The following is an 18,043-nucleotide window of genomic DNA, read 5'->3' on the forward strand; positions in this document are numbered from 1 at the left end:
TACTTATTAATCCTGTGAATTCTAATGTGATCACAACAAAAAAATTGCCTTTACAATTATATCCAGCTTTAACTGTCCCTTGATCATTGCCATCAGGATCAGTTTTTTTTTTTTTATAATTCTCATGTCAAAATTTTTATTATCTACAGGATATAATAAAATTTTACAAATAAGAATATTTTCAGTTATCATAGCTAATCTCTTAAATAATGTAATGTCTTTGCAATGCAAATCAATTACAATAATTATTCACTACAAAGTAACAGGAGGGGAGAAAGTAAAATTTCTATATAGTCTGTGATAATGTACATCTCCCAAAAAATGTTAAATTTCCGTGTTTTCAGTTGAATTGTATATTATTTTGTTCAAGAATATCCTTTTTTTTCATGGAAATAATTACGAAACCATTCTATATGCTCAACTTTTTGTTTAACAGTAAGAAATAGGTTTTTGGAGAGTCCACAAGTAACTAGTTCCATGAAATGACGAATTGGTCCTTGCTTTGGAAAATCTTCCAGGTATTTATCCAAAAATATATGTTCATGAAAATCAGCACCATCATCATCAATACCAGCTTCATTGTTAATAGGGAATGTCCACAATCTTCCCTCTTTTGTCCACTGGATCATCTCCTCAATAGCATTCTGGGGAAGTTGTTGATTTATTTTGGCTAATTGATTAGCAAATTCCATATCCCAAAGTGTTGGTGATGCCTCTGTTTCAGGTGCCTCTTCAGGAGCTGTCTCAACAGGGAAAACATTAAGCCTCTTCCCCTGAAATAATCCTTTCCTTTTCTTAGAATCAAGAACCAACATTTCATTTGTTGATAAAAATCTGTGTCCTTCATCAAACTGAATCTGATGGTCTGGCCTGGCATAAATTCGAGATGTAGATGACTTGGCAATCTTCATATCTGATTCTATGTTACACAGCTCTTTAAGGTTTTCATTTTATCATTTGTAATTGTTCTTTGGATTTCTTCATTAAAAACTATGGCAGGCCCTTCAAACTTTCACCAAACCATAAGTTCTTATATTATTTGTTTCTTTTCTTTGGTGGGCTCTGAAGTCTTCCTCATGTTTTCTTAATTGATGGAGCAAATCTGATTTGACTGAAAGCTTGTCAAAAGGAAGAGACTCAGCAACAGCAGTTGCAGCTGCCACTAATTCAGGATTCAGTGACTGCTGACTCTCAGGTGCAGAATCTTCTACAGCTTTCTGAACCACACTTCTTGTTCTTAGGTTAACTTCCTTCCTGCTTTGTGTCATGGTTGTAGGAGTTTTTTTTGTCCTGTAACACGTCTAATGCACTTAATTCAACTTTCATACTCTTTATAATGTCCAACAAGTTTTTATTTGTATTTTTCTTTTCATTATCCTGTCTCCCTGGAACATCCTTAGAAATTTTTGCAAAAGGTATAGAAGGGGCAGCTGGGTAGCTCAGTGGATTGAGAGCCAGGCCTAGAGACAGGAGGTCCTAGGTTCAAATCCGGCCTCAGACACTTCCCAGCTGTGTGATTCTGGGCAAGTCACTTGACCCCCATTGCCTACCCTTACCACTCTTCCACCTATAAGTCAAAACACAGAAGTTAAGGGTTTAAAATTAAAAAAAAAAAAAAAGAGTTATAGAAGACTCATCTTTCTTGTTGCAGATCATACTGTTTATGCCAAACCACCTTTGAATTTTGTATTCTGGCCAAGCCGGGCAGGGGCCACACTCCCCGAGTCTCCATCGCCACTTCGGAGCCACCGGAGGTGCAATTAAGACGGAGAGAGAGGGGGCGACTGGCCCCAAAGGCCGAGATGCGGGAGAACATCCCATCAGGATCAGTTTTGACCATTTATCATCTCAGGATTCATCAGTTTTAATCTCTTCAGAGGCAACATAAAGATCATAGGTTTTACAGAAGAACATGATACGATAAAAAAATCTTAACACTATTATGATGGAAAATGTAGAAGAGAACTACTCAGAACTTTTGAACACAGAAAATGGAAGAATTGAAAGAATCCATAGATTGTTTCCATAAAAATCCTAAGACTACAAACTCCAAAGGTCATAATGGTTAAATTTAATAGTTCAGTTCAGAAACAAGTTTTGCTGATGATCAGAAGAAAAATCTTCAAATATAAAGGAAAGGAAATTTGAATAACAAAGGGGAGAGAGGATCAGGAGTAAAAGGAAGAAAGGATGCTGGCAGAAACCATAGACAACAAACCATTATCAGTAATAAATGTGTATATTGCAAATGCTTTAGCCTCCAAATTCATAAAAGAAACATTTGAACTACTAGTTAACAGAGACAATAACAAAATGGCAGTACCTTTCTCTAGGTTTTAGCTAAGTCTAATTAAAAAGATAAAAGGGAAAATATGAAACTGAACAAATTGCTAGAGAAAGTAGAGTTAAAAATCAAGGCAATGAAAGAGCAAAAAATCCCAAAATATAAAGCAACAGTCATCAAAACTATCTGGCATTGGTCAAAGAATGGAGAGTTAGATCAATGGATCTATCTATATGAGAAAATCAGAAACAATAGAACTCAGTAACCCAATGTTTGATAAAGTGGAAAACATAAATTACCTAGGAAAATACTCCTCATTTGATTAAAAAAAAATTGCTGAGAAAACCAAAGCAGTCTGGAGGAAATTAGGCTTAGACCAATACCTTTGATCATGATTCACTGTACAGAATGTGTGAAATTAATTTTAAAGATCATGCCATGAAAAATTTTGAAGAAAAACAGATTATATCTCTCTTACAATGATAGTTAGGAGATACATTCTTGTTTCGTTTTCATATTAAATTTAGAAGACGCATTCTTAACCAAACAAAAGACTGAGGAGATGCTGTGTCTTCCTTATCGCATAGAAATCATCAAGTAAAAGATTTTTGGCCACTTGTCAGGTAAGTTTGCAGAAGGGAATTCTTGTTCAGGTACGTGTTAGACTAGGTAACCTTTGAGCCCTCTTCTGCTTCTGACACTAATTATTATAATCATAGGTAAACTACTTAACTTCTTTCTGAGATCTCTAAGATGGAAACAATAATTCTTAAAGTATTTACCTCACAGGGTTATGGGTTGACCCAGGTGTATATGAGAGAGAGAATCAAAGATATATATATATATATATATACATATATATATATATATATACACACACACACACACACACATACACACATTAATATATAGTGTTTTGCAAACCTTAAATAACTCTCTCTATATATGTATATCAGTTATTATTACTGTCACCTCCTCAGTCTCCTTATCTTTTAGGAAGCAAAGCTACGGCTAATCTTAAATACTTTACTGTAGATCATTTAAAGCAGGGATTCCCAAAGTAGGCACTACTGCCCCCTAGTGGATGCTGCAGCAATCCAGGGGAGAGGTGATAGCCACAGGTGTAGTTATCTTTCCTATTAATTGCTATTAAAATTTTTAAAAATTAATTTCCAGGGGGCTAAGTAATATTTTTTCTGGAAAAAAAAGGTCAAAAAAGTTTGGGAAACACTGATTTAAAGTATTGTATTCTCAACACTAACAATACAATTTCATAAACAAGTCTTGTTTATTGCCTTCTAAAATAGTCTTACCAGGGGCAGCTGGGTAGCTCAGTGGATTGAGAGCCAAGCCTAGAGATGGGAGGTCTTAGGTTCAAATCTGGCCTCAGACACTTCCTAGCTGTGTGACCCTGGGCAAGTCACTTGACCTCCATTGCCTACTATTGTGAGGAAGATTAGTTAGTAATTAAGTATTAAGGATGTACCTAGCAGGAAGGAGTTGGAGCATTCCAAAATGGAATGAAGGAGCAGGAAGAAGTGGCTTGTGCTCTGAGAGAGACTCCATTAGGGGTTGGCACAAACTGTTGTTAGCCCTGGGAGATCTCAGAATAAAGGACACCCTGCATCCTGATTTCCCTGGGATCCTGTGTGGTGGTGGCATCTAGCAAAGAGGACAAGAACAACAGAGCAGCACCAAGGAAAGAGGAAAAGTTTGGGATCTGGTGGACAGCACACCCTCTCTACTTGGATACCTTGGCTTTTGACATCCAGAGATCATCGGTGGATTACTGTGAGAAACCCCAAAGCCACCCTCAGCCCTTAGCTATGCTGATCAAGCCTGGCAGGAACCAGGTTTGATGCAGGCTCCCAGTGATTCCATTGCTGCTCCTTTGGGCTCTGCCTGCTAGATCACTAAGATTAGAGTAGAGAAGTCCTCCCCTTGCCCTGTGGTTTTGCCCTTTAGATTTTAAGTATAGAAATCCCTCTCCCACCTTTTAGTTAAACATAATTAAACCTGTTAAACCCTTTTACCTTGCCTGCTTGTTTCTAGACTCTGGCCTAGGGAAAGCTGGGTGACAGTTAAGACCAACTGCCATTCCTGTATTAATCCAGTGAACTCTGGTCTTCCCATCCTGGTCCAGTCTCTCCTACAACCCAGTGTGTGTACCCACAAGTATTTAGATTTATTGTGACATCCCTGGTGCCCTCCATTACCTATTTTCACACTACTTTTACCACTCTTCTGCCTTGGAGCCAATACACAGTATTGACTCCAAGATGGAAGGTAAGATTTATTAAAAAAAAAAAAAAAGTCTTACCACCATTTGATAGTAGAACAGACCTAAACAAAAGATCAAAGGATCATTCTGATAGTCATGCAAGTATTTTAAAGTTTTAAACTTAAAACTTGAGTTTTAAAGTTGTTGACTTACATTTTCTGCCAGAGAAAACTTGATCAAAAAGTCAGTATTTGCCTGATGTGTATAGACTATTTCACCATAAGGCACAAAATAAAAAGAAATAATATTTTCTTCAAGTTTCAAAGAAAAGGCTTTTTTTTCCTGAATTTGTCCCAAGAACATATAATAGTAGACTGGATCTGCAAATCATAGTCTTTTTTAAAAAAGTTTAATGGGGATAGGAAACATTAAAAATTAATTTATTGTGAAGAAATTTTGTTGAATTCAATATTACTCAAAATAATTCAGTTATTGGTTGTACCTGGTGAAAAAAATTTGTGGTAATGGCATCTGAACTTTGTAAATCATAAAATGCTACATATACATATAAATTTGGCAAAAAAAAATTATCAAAATAGAAACCATAAACACCTGTGTTAAGTCAGAGATGTATATATGGATGAAATTAGCGTTTACCCTAAAGGAATTAACTATCCATTAACTATCTTTAGTGTGAACCAGATATGGCAATACCTGGAGCAGATCTTCAGTCTTCTGGAAAAGGGCTTCTGCTACAGAAAGCTAATCAAATGTTTAGTGAGCTAATCTTCTTAGCACTTTCCTCCATTTGTAGAAAAAAATTTATAGTTAGGATTGTTCAGTGTGTTTTGTTGTGTTTCATGTTGATTTAATAAGACATTTAATAAGGTTTTCCTTTGACAGGAAAGCTAAATCAGATCACATAACCTCAAAGATACATTAACAAACCAGTACTTGAAGCATCTACTTCTTTATTTTTGTGAGCATTTATAAGACGAAAAAAATGAAATGACAATAAACAAAAGTTTGATCTTCTGAGCATATCAATTTATTAGGTGATGCATGCCAATTGCCCAACAAATCAGGACCAAGTCCTTTCCTCGTTATGGCTAGATCCCAAATACAGGGGGTAATAGATTTTTTTTATATAGTAAAAACAATCAACTAAGATCAATTAATGAAAAGGAAATGATGAAAAGGAAAACAATATTAGGTAATCTGATTTCTAATTGGATGAAAGATTACTGACTTTCAAAGTTGGGAAGGAAGAGTGAACAGGTACAATTCCCTGAATTCAGGAAAAGTATCCCATTCCCCAAGTATCTATCTGTAAACTGTCCAAGAAACATGGAAACAATAGCTGATTGATCAGCATGAGGTCAGTTTTCAGATAACACATTTATCTATAGGTTGCTTGAGATGTACAATTAGGAGAAAACTCCTTACATTAATCTTAGAAATTGATGAGCATCTCTGGTCACCATAACCTACCTCAGGGACAAGTGGTGCCAATTTCCCAGCCATGCAGGACGAGATTCACACAATGCAATAGTTTTCTCCCAGTTTCCACAACTGAATAAAGTTTTCTCATAGAATAGAATTTGGAAGAGGCCCATAACTGAATAGAAAGGAAACTAAACGAGCTCCAGAATTAAGTCCCAAGATTGAATTAGTGTGGTTCACTCACTTCCCACAATTAACTGCTTGCTCTCCTTATTTCCTCAATTCTTTTACACATTTTCCATGCTGGAAGAAACTATTGAGATCAAAGATAGCTAGTCCTATGAAGTCTTTATCCTATATTTTTTTATCACTGTGCAGACAGCATGGAAATTTATCACAAAAGGTTTGCATTTGTCATTTCTAGCATTTCCTGTAATAAGAGGGCTGTGGGAGTTGTAGCACTATAAGAGAAAGTCAGTTCATTTTTAACCAAGGTTGAAGTCATAAATCCAGTCAAAACTTGATTAAAATATCGAGTCTAGATTAATGTGTGTGGTTTTGGAGTGTCTAACTTTACTGATTCTTCTGTATCTGGTATTCTTTAACTACACTGGATAGTCCTTACAAGGTAGGGGGAATTCTTTCATATTTGATGGGGCCTAATAAAGTACTTATTATTTCTTGTTTTTTATAGTTTTGCTCTTTATATTTTCATTACTAGTTCTTCTGTGATCAGCGGTCACAGTTAAGTTGTGGTGGATATTTTAGATTGTTTTGGAGTGGTTTGAAATAATGTTTCTAAGTCACAGTTTTTGGAGGAGAATTGATCTGGTCTCATGTTGTAGAGTCTTTCAGAAGGTATGGTTGAAATCAACATTCTGAAACCCTCCCCCCGTGTTAAGCTAGTTTTTCCTGAAAAAGTTTTGAAACTAACTATCCTCAAATTTTAGCTGACCTATGGAACTAAAGCTTGGGTCCTTAATATAACTCGATTAAAAAAAAATAAAAAGGAAAAATAAATTAGGGGCGAGACCAGCAAAACTAGGGACTCGATGATAGACTGAAACAACTCTGTCCTCAATGAATATCCCTTCTTTATTCTGAATATCTTTCCCCTGTTATGAGTAATTAAACCTTTAAAAACTGTTAGATGGGATTTAAAAATTATTTTTGTTATTAATGCAGTCTATTATTTATAGTTTTCTTTTGTTGAATACTTGCATTCCTGATAAATATCCAATCTGATCATAATGAAGAAACTAGCTATCATCTTACATTTTGTGTATCTATCATATTACGTTTTGTGTTTGATAATGTATTTATATGTATGCAGTTGTATCTTATTGCTAATTTAATTTTTGTGTCAAAGGTCATTAGAGATGTTGGTCTGTAGTTTTCTTTCTCTGCTTTGTCTCTTTGATCCCTTGTTTAAGTACCATATTTGAATTCTAGAAAATATTTAGAAGGATCCTTTTTCCTAATTAAAAAAACTTTAATATTATACTTAATTTTCCTTTGAATGGAAAGAATGTATTTGTAATTATATAATTTTTTCCCTTTTGGAATATATTCAACTACTTTTTCTTATACTAAGTTATATATACAGATGCACATATATATATGTATATATACACTCTGTTAATCTGTGCCTTTTATATTTTTATAAATCTTCATGTATTTCATCTATATTATGTTTTGTTTGCATATACACTAGACAAAGCAGCTTCTGATAGTTCCCTTTATTTCCTCTTCATTTCTTGTGAAATCTTCTTTTCAATTTTTGATATGAACAATTTGGTTTTCTCTTTTTAGAAAAGTATATTAGCAAACTCTCTGTTTTAGTACTCTCCCCAAAAAATAAAAGCTTCTAATGTAATTTTTTCATTCAGTTAAAAAATTTTTTTTAATTAAAAAATTTTGTTTATCTCAATTTTGATTTTCAGGATTTCTATTTGGCATTAAGTTGGTTATTTATTTATTTATTTCTGAATCTTTTTTGCCTGAGTTATAATTTATTCTTTCTCTTCTTGATAAAAAAACCAAACAAACAAACATTCAGCGATATTTTCTCCCCTAAGGACAGATTTAGCTGTATCACATAAATTTTGGTAGTTATTAGTTATTGTTTTCTTTGATAAAATTTTCTTTTGGTTTTGTGATTTATTCTTTGATCCACTGATTCTTTAGGTAGAATAAGCAAGAAGGGAACAAGCATTTATATAGTGACTACAGCAAGATAAGCACTGAGCTAAGTGCTTTACAAATATTATTTCATTTGATCCTCACAACAACACTGCAAAATAAGTCAAATTTGAACTCAGTTCTTCCTGACTTCAGGCCTTTTAGGATTATTATTAATTTATCAAATTAAATCCAATTAATTTCTAAATCTTTCTTCCAATGACTTTATTAATATAATCTTTTGCACTGTGAACAGCAAAAGATGTTTAGAATTGTTAGGAAAATATTATAAGATGTTCTATATTTTAGACAAAAGTCTGCCAGAAACAATTTTGTTTAATTCACTATTTTTATCCAGTATTCAAGGCATTTTTATCTTAGAGAGAGAAATATCCAAAATTGCAAAATACAGCTGGGCCCTTGGATATCTCTACTCCAAAACAATTTAAGATTTATAGGAATCTTGAACAAAGAAAAGATTTTGATTGTTAAAATGCAAGTTGGATTTACATTCCAGAACAGTTGCTACTTAATTCCTTCTTTGACCACCTCCTACAAAGCCTGAAAGGATTTCCTTCTAGTGATCAATATCTTAATCCTTGAAAAGAGGACAATATCCTTAGTGAGATCACCAGTGCCAGTCACCAATGGTGGGAGTCCTAAGGGGAAAGAGGCTATGATATTATCTAGAAAAGAGTGAAATTTGGTTTCTACCCTTGACTCCTTCCTGAGATCTTAATCTTTGCTCTACCCACTTTCCTTTTTCAAATATTAAAAATAATTATAATTTGTCCCTGCTATATCCCCTACATAGCAATTAAAAAAAGAAAAGAAAACCATGATTGCAAATATAGACATCATATTTTACATATTATATTACATTATGATATAATACATATTATATTACAAATACACACAAATACCCAAAGCACAGATCCAACAAAATAAATTCCTATGTTGGTCCCAAATAAATTTCCATGTTGGCTGTGTCTAAAAATGTATGTATCTTCTGTATTATAAATTCATCACCACTCTATCAAGAGATGAAAGGTATGCTTCATCTTCAGTCTTTTGTCACTGTCATTTCTATATTTCATTTTTATTTTTCCTCTCAATTACATGTAAATAAAAATTTTTAACATTTGTTTTTTAAAAAAAAAATTTGTTCCAAATTCTCTCCTCCCTTCTTTTCCTCCTCTGCTTCTTGATAAGACAAGCAATATTTTATAAAAAGTATATATGTGTAGTCATGTAAAACATTTTTGTATTAATCATGTTGCAAAATAAAACATTGAACAAACAAAATAACAATAGAGAAAATAAAAACAAAACTATGCTTCCACCTGTATTTAGAATCTGTCAGTTCTTTCTCTGAAGGTGGATAGCATTCAACATGAGTCCTACAGAATTGTTTTGGATCATTGTATTGCTGAGAATAGCTAAGTCAGTCACCAATGATCATCATACAGTTTTTCTTTTACTGTATACAATATTCTCCTTGTTCTCCTAATTTCACTTTATATCAGTTCACATGCCTTTCCAGATTTTTTTTAAAGCATCCTGCTCATCATTTCTTATAACACAATAGTATTCTGTCACAATCATATGCCAAAACTTGTTCAGCCATTCCTCAATTAAGAGGTATTCCTTCAATTTCCAGTTCTTGGCCACTCCAAAAAGAGCTGCTATAAATATTTTGTACATATAGGTTCTTTTCCTTTTTCTTTCATCTTGTTGGGGATATAGACCTACTAGTGATATTTCTGGGTCAAAAGGTATTTATTGCACAATTTTATAGCCCTTTGGGCATAGCTTCAAATTGTTCTCCAGAATGGTTGAATCAATATCCAACTTCAGCATTAGTACATTAGAGTCCCTATTTTTCCATATGCCCAACAAGATTGGCTGTTTTCCTTTTCTGTCATTTTAGCTAATCTGATAGGGATGACATGGTACCTCATAATTGTTTTAATTCACATTTCTCTAATCAGTTGTGATTTAGAACCTTTTTTGCATGTAACTATAGATAGCTTTTATTTCTTCTTCTGAAAACAGCATGTTCATGTTTATCAACTGGGGAATGTACTGAGTCTTTAAAGTATATTTGAGAAATTAGACCTTTATCAGATCAACTTGCTATAAAAATGTTTTCCCTTCTAATCTTAGTTATATTGGTTTTGTTTTTGCAAAACCTTTTAAATTCGATGGGATAAAAATTATCCATTCTATATCCCATAATGATCTTTTTCGTGGTCACAAATTCTTCCTTATCCACAAATGTGACAGATAAAATATTCCATGTTCTCTTAATTTGTATATATCTCAGCCTTTCTGGCTAAAGAAAGTTCTCATTTTAACCTTATCTTAGCATATGGTTTGAAATGTTGTTCTATATCTAGTTTCTGCCAAACTGCTTTCCAGTTTTCCAGTAATTTCTGTCAAATAATGATTTCTTGTCCCAAAAACTTGACTCTTTGGGTTTATCAAACACTAGATTAACTATGGTCATTTACTACTATGTATTGTGTAGCTAATCTGTTATAATGATCTACCACTCTATTTCTTAGCCAGTACCAGATTCTTTTGATAATTACTGCTTTGTAATACCATTTGAGAAACTGGTGCTGCTGTCACTTTCTTTCACATTTTTTTTTATTGAGCATCTTGATATTCTTGAATATCTTTTGTTCTTCCAGATGTCTTTTGTTATTATTTTTTCTAGCTCTATAAAATTAATTTTTAATAATTTGATTGGTATGGCATTAAATAAATTAATTTAGGTAGAATTTTTATTTTTATTATATTGGCTAAGCCTACCCACAAGCAATTAATTATTTCTCCAATTGTTTAGACCTGACTTAATTTGTGTGAAAAGTGTTTTGTAGTTGTTCATATAATATATTCCTGGGTTTTACTTGCAGGTACACACCTAAGTATTTTATATTGTCTGCAGTTGTTTTAAATTGAATTTTTCCTGCTGGACTTTGTTGATAATATATAGAAATGTTTGTGGTTTATGTGGACTTTTTTATATCTTGCAATTTTGCTGAAGTTGTTAATTATTCCAACTAGCTTTTTAGTTGATTCTCCAAGGATCTCTAAATATATCATCATTTTGTCTGTAAAGAGTGAGAATTTTATTTCCTCATTGCTTATTTTAATTCCTTTGATCACTTTTTCTTCTTTTATTGCTATAGCTAGCATTTCTAGAACAATGTTGAATAATAGTGGTGATAATGGGCACCCTTGCTTCACCCTAGATCTTATTGGAAAGGCTTCTAGCTTATCCTCATTTCAGATAACACTTGCTGATGGTTTTAGATACATAATAGTTATCATTTTAAGGAAAGCTCCATTTATTCCTGTGCTTTGTGCTATTTTTAATAGAAATGAATGCTGTATTTTGTCAAAAGCTTTTTTTGTATCTATCGAGATAATGATATGATTTTTTTGTTGGTTTTGCTACTAGCATGGTCAATTAATGCTGATGTTTTTCCTTATAATGAACCAACCCTGCATTCCTATCATAAATCCCACCTCATCATAGTGTATGATCTTTGTGATAAATTACTGTAACCTCCTTGCTAATACTTTACTTAAAATTTTTATATCAATATTCATTAGGGAAATTGGTCTATTGTTTTATTTCTCAGTTTCTGCTCTTTCTGGTTTAGGAGTCAACACCATGTTGTGCCATAAAAAGAATTTGGTAGTGTTATGGGAGAGTTTTAAGGTGAAACTCAAGGTTTGAGACAGGTACCCTTTTTGAAAAAATGAAAAACTCCAAAAACTAGCTTAAAAATAAAAAAGAAATTTATTAATTTGGAAGCAACATTGAATAGCTGGGAGACAGTGTACAGGTGAAACACTGCCTCCCCTAGAAGATGGTGTCTGGGGTTTTTATAATCCTTTGACAACAAGGGTTACAAGATATGGAAGGGGGGAAGATGGGGTGAATCAAGGATGAGGTTGGGGGGCATAAGGGATGACCTGTGGAATTCAAGGGATGATTGGATTAGGTACTCCCCAGTGCTTATCAGAGTGGAACTGGGAGGTGCAAATCTATATGTTCATTGAAAATCTAGGGGAAAGTCCAAGGGGGAGGTTTCTCTCAGGGATCAAAAAGGAATTTCCTAGTCCTTTTTGACCTGGGACATTTCTGGAGTTTAGGGCATCCAGAGGAAAACTCTGGTTCCCATGCCCAGTAGGACTATATTTTTTACTCCAAATCCAGTCCTGAGAATTTCGGATTTTCAAAGCACTTTAGGCACCATTTACAATCAGTCCACACCTGAATAAAAAGATTTTAACTTTTGCCAATCAGTAAATCCTCTCGAGGCTAAATGGGCAGTAGTTTGCAGATCACTGCATGCTTTAAGACAGATAGTAAGGTAGAACCATTTCCTCCTGAGGCAGCTTATTTCCATTTTGAGTTAATGCTATTAAGAAGTGGTTGATGTTGTTTTTAAGTAAGAGGGATGAGGTGGTGGTTTTGAAAAAAGTACTAAAGACTTCTTGGACCAAATATTGTAAACGATGGCAAGATTTTTTGGAATTAATTTTTCCTTATAAGGCTACTAAGGTAGTCCAGGAGAAGATAGATGAAAAACTGTGTTAGATTTAAAATTGGGATTCTATGCCTTGCAGCATATAGAGCTGGGAGTGTATGCTCACTCTCATCTCCTGGGTAAGGCATTTGAGTAGAGGAAAGGTCAAAGAAAGCCACTTGGAAGACTGTGACAGATGGGAAATGGTGATCAATAAGCTCCATGACCAGAAGTTTACCGACCAAAGATGAATGATGCAACAGCATCAAAGATTAGACTGATAGGTAAATTCCAAGCTCAGTAAATGTTTGTTGGCCTAGGAAAAAGTGTCTGGGTATAATGCTCCTTTACTCTGTTCCACTTCCTCCTACTTTTACCTTTCCTCTATCTGTTTAGTTGGACCTAACAAAAAACTCCTTTGTTTCCTATTTTCCTGACCTCCCCCATTCTCTGACTGCTGATGTAGATTATAAACCTTGTTCCCCTTTTATAAATGTGTTCCCATTGTCTGTGGATCTGTTTGCCTTGCTTTCAATAGGGTACGTTAAATGAGATAGGATTTTAAAAAATTATTATTGTTGTTAAATATTATTAATATTTAATAATATTATTCACAATATTTCATACTGTGAAATCTTATAAATGGCATTATTTTTTGCTGTTGCTCACCCAACGGTGTTGATATTTTACTACAATCCTAAAGTTCTGGCTTGGTAGAGGTGGGGATGAAAAATTCCCCTTGGGCTTTACTGAGCTATAGTTTATTTTTCTAAATGATTCTATGATGTCCAAAGGGCAGCGCTTTAAAATTTGAGCTCGGGGTTCTCTTAGATTTCCTGTATCAGAAAGAGCTCCTTGGATTAAGCAAATCCTGCTAAGGAAGTGAATGTTAGTCCTTTAGGCTAAACTCTTCTCTTTACCCTGAAGGAAGAGTGAGGTGAGATTAGAAGTTTTATCCTTTTATGTTTAAAGAAGGGAGTAAAGAATACCTGATGAACTATTCTTGACAATGACACCCAGAAATTACACTTAACCTCCCCTAACTCAAATGGCAACTTCATTTAGTTCTGCCTTATATGAGCAATTAGAACAAGTCTAAAAATTCTTCTGGGCAGCTAAGCAGTGCAGCAGGTAGAGTACTGAAATTGGAATCAGGAAGATTCGGATTGCTGAATTAAAATCCAGCCTCAGACACTTACTAGCTATATGACCCTGGGCAAGACACAACCCTGTTTGCCTTAGTTCCTCATCTATAAAGTAAACTGGTGAAAGAAAATGCAAAAATCTTTGCCAAGAAAACCTAAATAGGTTCACAAATAATCAGGCAGGACTAAACAACAACAAACCTTTCCTATGAACGCCTTTCATTGAGATTAAGAAGTAGAAGAAAATTTAGAGATCATCTGGTCCAACCTCCTCAATTTTATAGATGAGAAAACAGGGACAGTGAGGTTAAGCAATTTACAAAACATTATATGTAGTAAGTAGTGGTGCCTGGAGTAAAAAACAGGTTGTCTAACTCCAAAGCTAGAATTTATTCCACTATACTGTGCTTTCTTTCCAGCAGTATATGATGCAACTTGAAGATAGCTATCATATATAGATATTTCAAGATATCTTCTAACCCTCCCTAATCCCGCCACCCCCACCCCCAGTCTTTTTTTCCCCTCCAGATTAAATATCTCCATTGGCTTTACTAGTCCTTCACGTGAGAGAGTCTCAAGGCTGGTTTCCTTCCTTTGAATGGTTTTCAATTTATTAATGTTTCTCTTAAAATTACAAATGAATACTTTCCTAGAATCTGGACATATGCAGTCTCAGAAGGCGCTGGATTTTTTGCCTATCTTATCACGTTGTTAGCTCACTAAAAGCCACTGATGCTTTCGCTCATGACCTGCTATTTAGCTCCCTCTTCTTCATCTTGTACTTGTAAAGCTGCTTTTTTTTAAATCCTAGGGTTTTTTTTTAATTAAAATTTAAATTTTTTTTAAATCCCAGACTTCACATTCATCTTAATAGATTTGATTCAAAGTTATAGTCTATTGAGATATTCTTTGGGGGTGCAGAGTGGCCCACGGTTGGCTATTACCCAATATGCTAGTTTTCCCTCTCAGTTTTGTGTTCTCTGAAAATTTGGGAAGTATACTATTTATACCTTTCTGGCTCTGAAGCTGATTTAATATCTGTTACATCATAATGACAGTCAAACAAAAACTAAGCACAAATTTTGGGACTGAAGAGTAATTTATTAGAAATGAATAAATTGGGAAACTGGCTTCCCAAGTACTCAATTTACTTATTTCCTGTGAACTATTCATGCTTAATTCTACTTTAGCTACACATGGAGATTGTCATAGTGTTGATCTTGCCATTACCCAACAGTGTTCTATTTCTATGTTTATGAACTTTGAATTTGCTTTAACTGGTCATAATTTTTAAAATCATTCCATCTTTCCCTTGGCTTTATAACTCTTAACCTTATTATTCATTGACAGCATGCTCTCTAATTCCTCCACCTTTTAGGTCATCTTTCCTAGGCCATCACCCTTGGATTGGATACACTTCTCTACTTTCCTCATCTTAACTCCCTGGAGAACCAATTCAACTCTACACTATCCTTGCAGTGGAATAAAGATGGTTGAGTAACAGGAAAAGTTTAGCACTACAACAAAACTCTTCTACAAACAACTAGAAAATGCAACAGAATGAATCCTAATTGGGAAATCCAAGGGAGAAAAAAAAATCACATTTTTCTAGCCCAGATAAGAATACCGAGAAAGGCAGAGAAATCTGTGAACACTGGTTATGAGGTTTACCAGGAATATATGGGCACAGGATATTCCAGCATGCAGAAATGAAAAGAGGACCAAGGACAAGATGAGATCTCAGACCCATAAAGGAGGACTGACTTTGTTAAGGATGTAGTTACAAATGCCAATTGGTAGCTCTGCCATTCACTACCTCAGACATCTCATTTACTACCTGGATGCACTCATTTTGTTTTTTATTTCTCTGACTGCACTCATTTTGTACATTTTTTACTTCACTATGTCCCTATACCAGATACTCCCACTTTTCAGCTTTCCTTTGTATATTATATTCCCCCATTAGACTGTAAGCTCCTTGAATTTACTCTTTCTCAATACTGCAGCACATAGTAGGGGCTTAATAAATGTTTATTGACTATTGAATAGCTAGTTCTTCACCATGGATCAAGGGCAGAATGAAGAGGGAATCCCAGCCCCCTTTAAACTCTACTGGCTCCCTGTTATTTCCAGGTAAAATCCTCTATTTCATATTAAAAGCTATCTATAACCTGTACTTTTCTCTTTCCAAACTATTTTAGTCTTCCTCTCACTGCCTCCAACATATTCTGTGATCCAGCGACATTGATTTCCTTGCTCTTCCTCACATGAGACACTCGATCTTTCAACTCCGAACTTTTGCAAAAACTATTTCCCATGCTCAGAATTTTCTTGCTCCTCATCTCTGTCTCCTGGTTTCCCACTTTCATTAGGAAGCCTTTATTTCCTAATTATGGCACCTCTCCTCTATTGATTATTTCCAATTTATCCTGAAATATGACTTGTTTGAACTTAGCTGTTTGCATGTTGTTTCTTCCCATCAAACAAGGAGCTCTTTGACAGCAAGAACTGTCTTCCTTTCTTTGTATCCTCAGCACTTAACACAATGCTTGATTCATCGAAGGCATTTAATAAATGTTTGTTGATAGCTATGTATTGAGCTAGAAACAAGTTCAGAGCCAAACAGTAGCTACATGGCTTTGAACCCAGAAACTCAGCCGAGTCTCAGCTCTAGCCACCATTTTAGTTTGAAGCCTCCAGTGGAATAACAAGGGAAGGAATCCCAGCAATTCTGTCATTCTGAACCTGTAGTTTTACCTTATGGACTGATAGTAGATGAGTCCAGCAAAAATTCACTAGAATTTCTGACCTGTGGTAATCCCATACCCAAACCCAGATGGAGAGCTTACTTGAGCTCATATTAGTAGATTCAATTTTGCCTCAGATCCCAGCCCTTTGGGAGTAATTAATGGTCCACTGATGAAACAATTAAAATTAATTAAAAACTTCAAAAAATCCAAAATAATAGGTGTATCAAAGAACAAATAATAGAAATAATCAATAATTTAAATAAAGATGACAACAGCAAGGACCTTCCGGGTCAATGAGCAAAAAGATAGCAGTAAGGAATTTTCTCTTTTCCCTATGGCCTGGCTCAACCTTTCCAGAACAGAAATTTATAGAGCAAAAGTTAAGCAACTTCAAGTGTTTATGTTCTTGGAGACTTTACAGGGTAAAAAATAAAATCCCAAAGTAAGATTCTTATTGAGTTTGAGCCCACTCAGCACCCCTCCCCAAAAACCCAAAGCAATGAAGCTGTACTAACAAGACCCCAAAACACAATAAAATCAAACAGGGGAATGGGGTCCCCTAGTCTGATTTATACTCCATCATAGGGATAACAAGCCAGAGTTAGAGCCCATCAGGGATATTCTCATGTCTTACAGACTCATGTGTTATAGGCTAAATCAGAGACAGTCAACCTCAGATCTTTGCTGAACAGCCATTTTTACAATTCTCCCTTGAAATAGTTCTCTCTACTTCGGCATTGGCATTTATCACCTCCACCTGAGTTGCTGACATCCATGATCATCTGCTTATCAGCACTGATGAGTGACTTGTTAGCAGTCCCTTTGTAGTTTTCTTGGAGTCAGACTCAAACATCAGTTATAATTCTATAAGATTTAATCACCAATGGCAGGTTTCATTAGTATAAGCTTTGGGGTATGCTGCTAGACATTGTAAACTGGTTCTTAAATTCCAAATATCAGTTATAATTCCATAAATGGAAGTTTTTTTAATTATACTTAAGGGAGAAAGAAAAAATAAATAAAAAAGATGATCTTTCCTCAAACCCCATTTAACAAGGGTATGCAAAGGGGGAGATGGGAGCAGGGGAATAGTGGAGTGTATAATGTCGCAGAGTCAAATAAAAGGTTAACAATGAAAGGAAGGTGGCCTCTATAGTCTCAGATAAAAACCCCAGGGAAATGGGGAGGAAAGAGGTGATTGAAGAGGAGGAGGGAGAAGATAAGAGGCCTTAGTTGAAGGTGAGAGAAAATTCCATTAATGAATTCTCCCCAGGGTGAGGAAAATGGTTGATGAAGGGAAATAAAGACCTTTTATCAATTGAGACCTTAGGTATTATGGGCCTGAAAAGTTAGCTTGTCCTGGGAGGAGGTGAGTTGAAATTCCTGGGGGCAACTAAAATTTGGAGGAGTGAGAGAGCATCAGCATAGGGAGATTTCTTAGAGATGTAGGGAGAAGAAAGTTAAGGAGAGGG

At 34.8% G+C, this 18,043-nt stretch overlaps 1 pseudogene; it reads right to left on the reverse strand.

The window, feature by feature from the left end:
- Positions 1-340: 340 nt before the first annotated feature.
- LOC123239611 lies at positions 341-1,873 on the reverse strand (annotated as a pseudogene).
- Between the last annotated feature and the right edge of the window lie 16,170 nt (positions 1,874-18,043).

This window comes from Gracilinanus agilis, chromosome 3, assembly GCF_016433145.1.
Source record: "Gracilinanus agilis isolate LMUSP501 chromosome 3, AgileGrace, whole genome shotgun sequence".
Lineage (NCBI taxonomy): Eukaryota > Metazoa > Chordata > Mammalia > Didelphimorphia > Didelphidae > Gracilinanus > Gracilinanus agilis.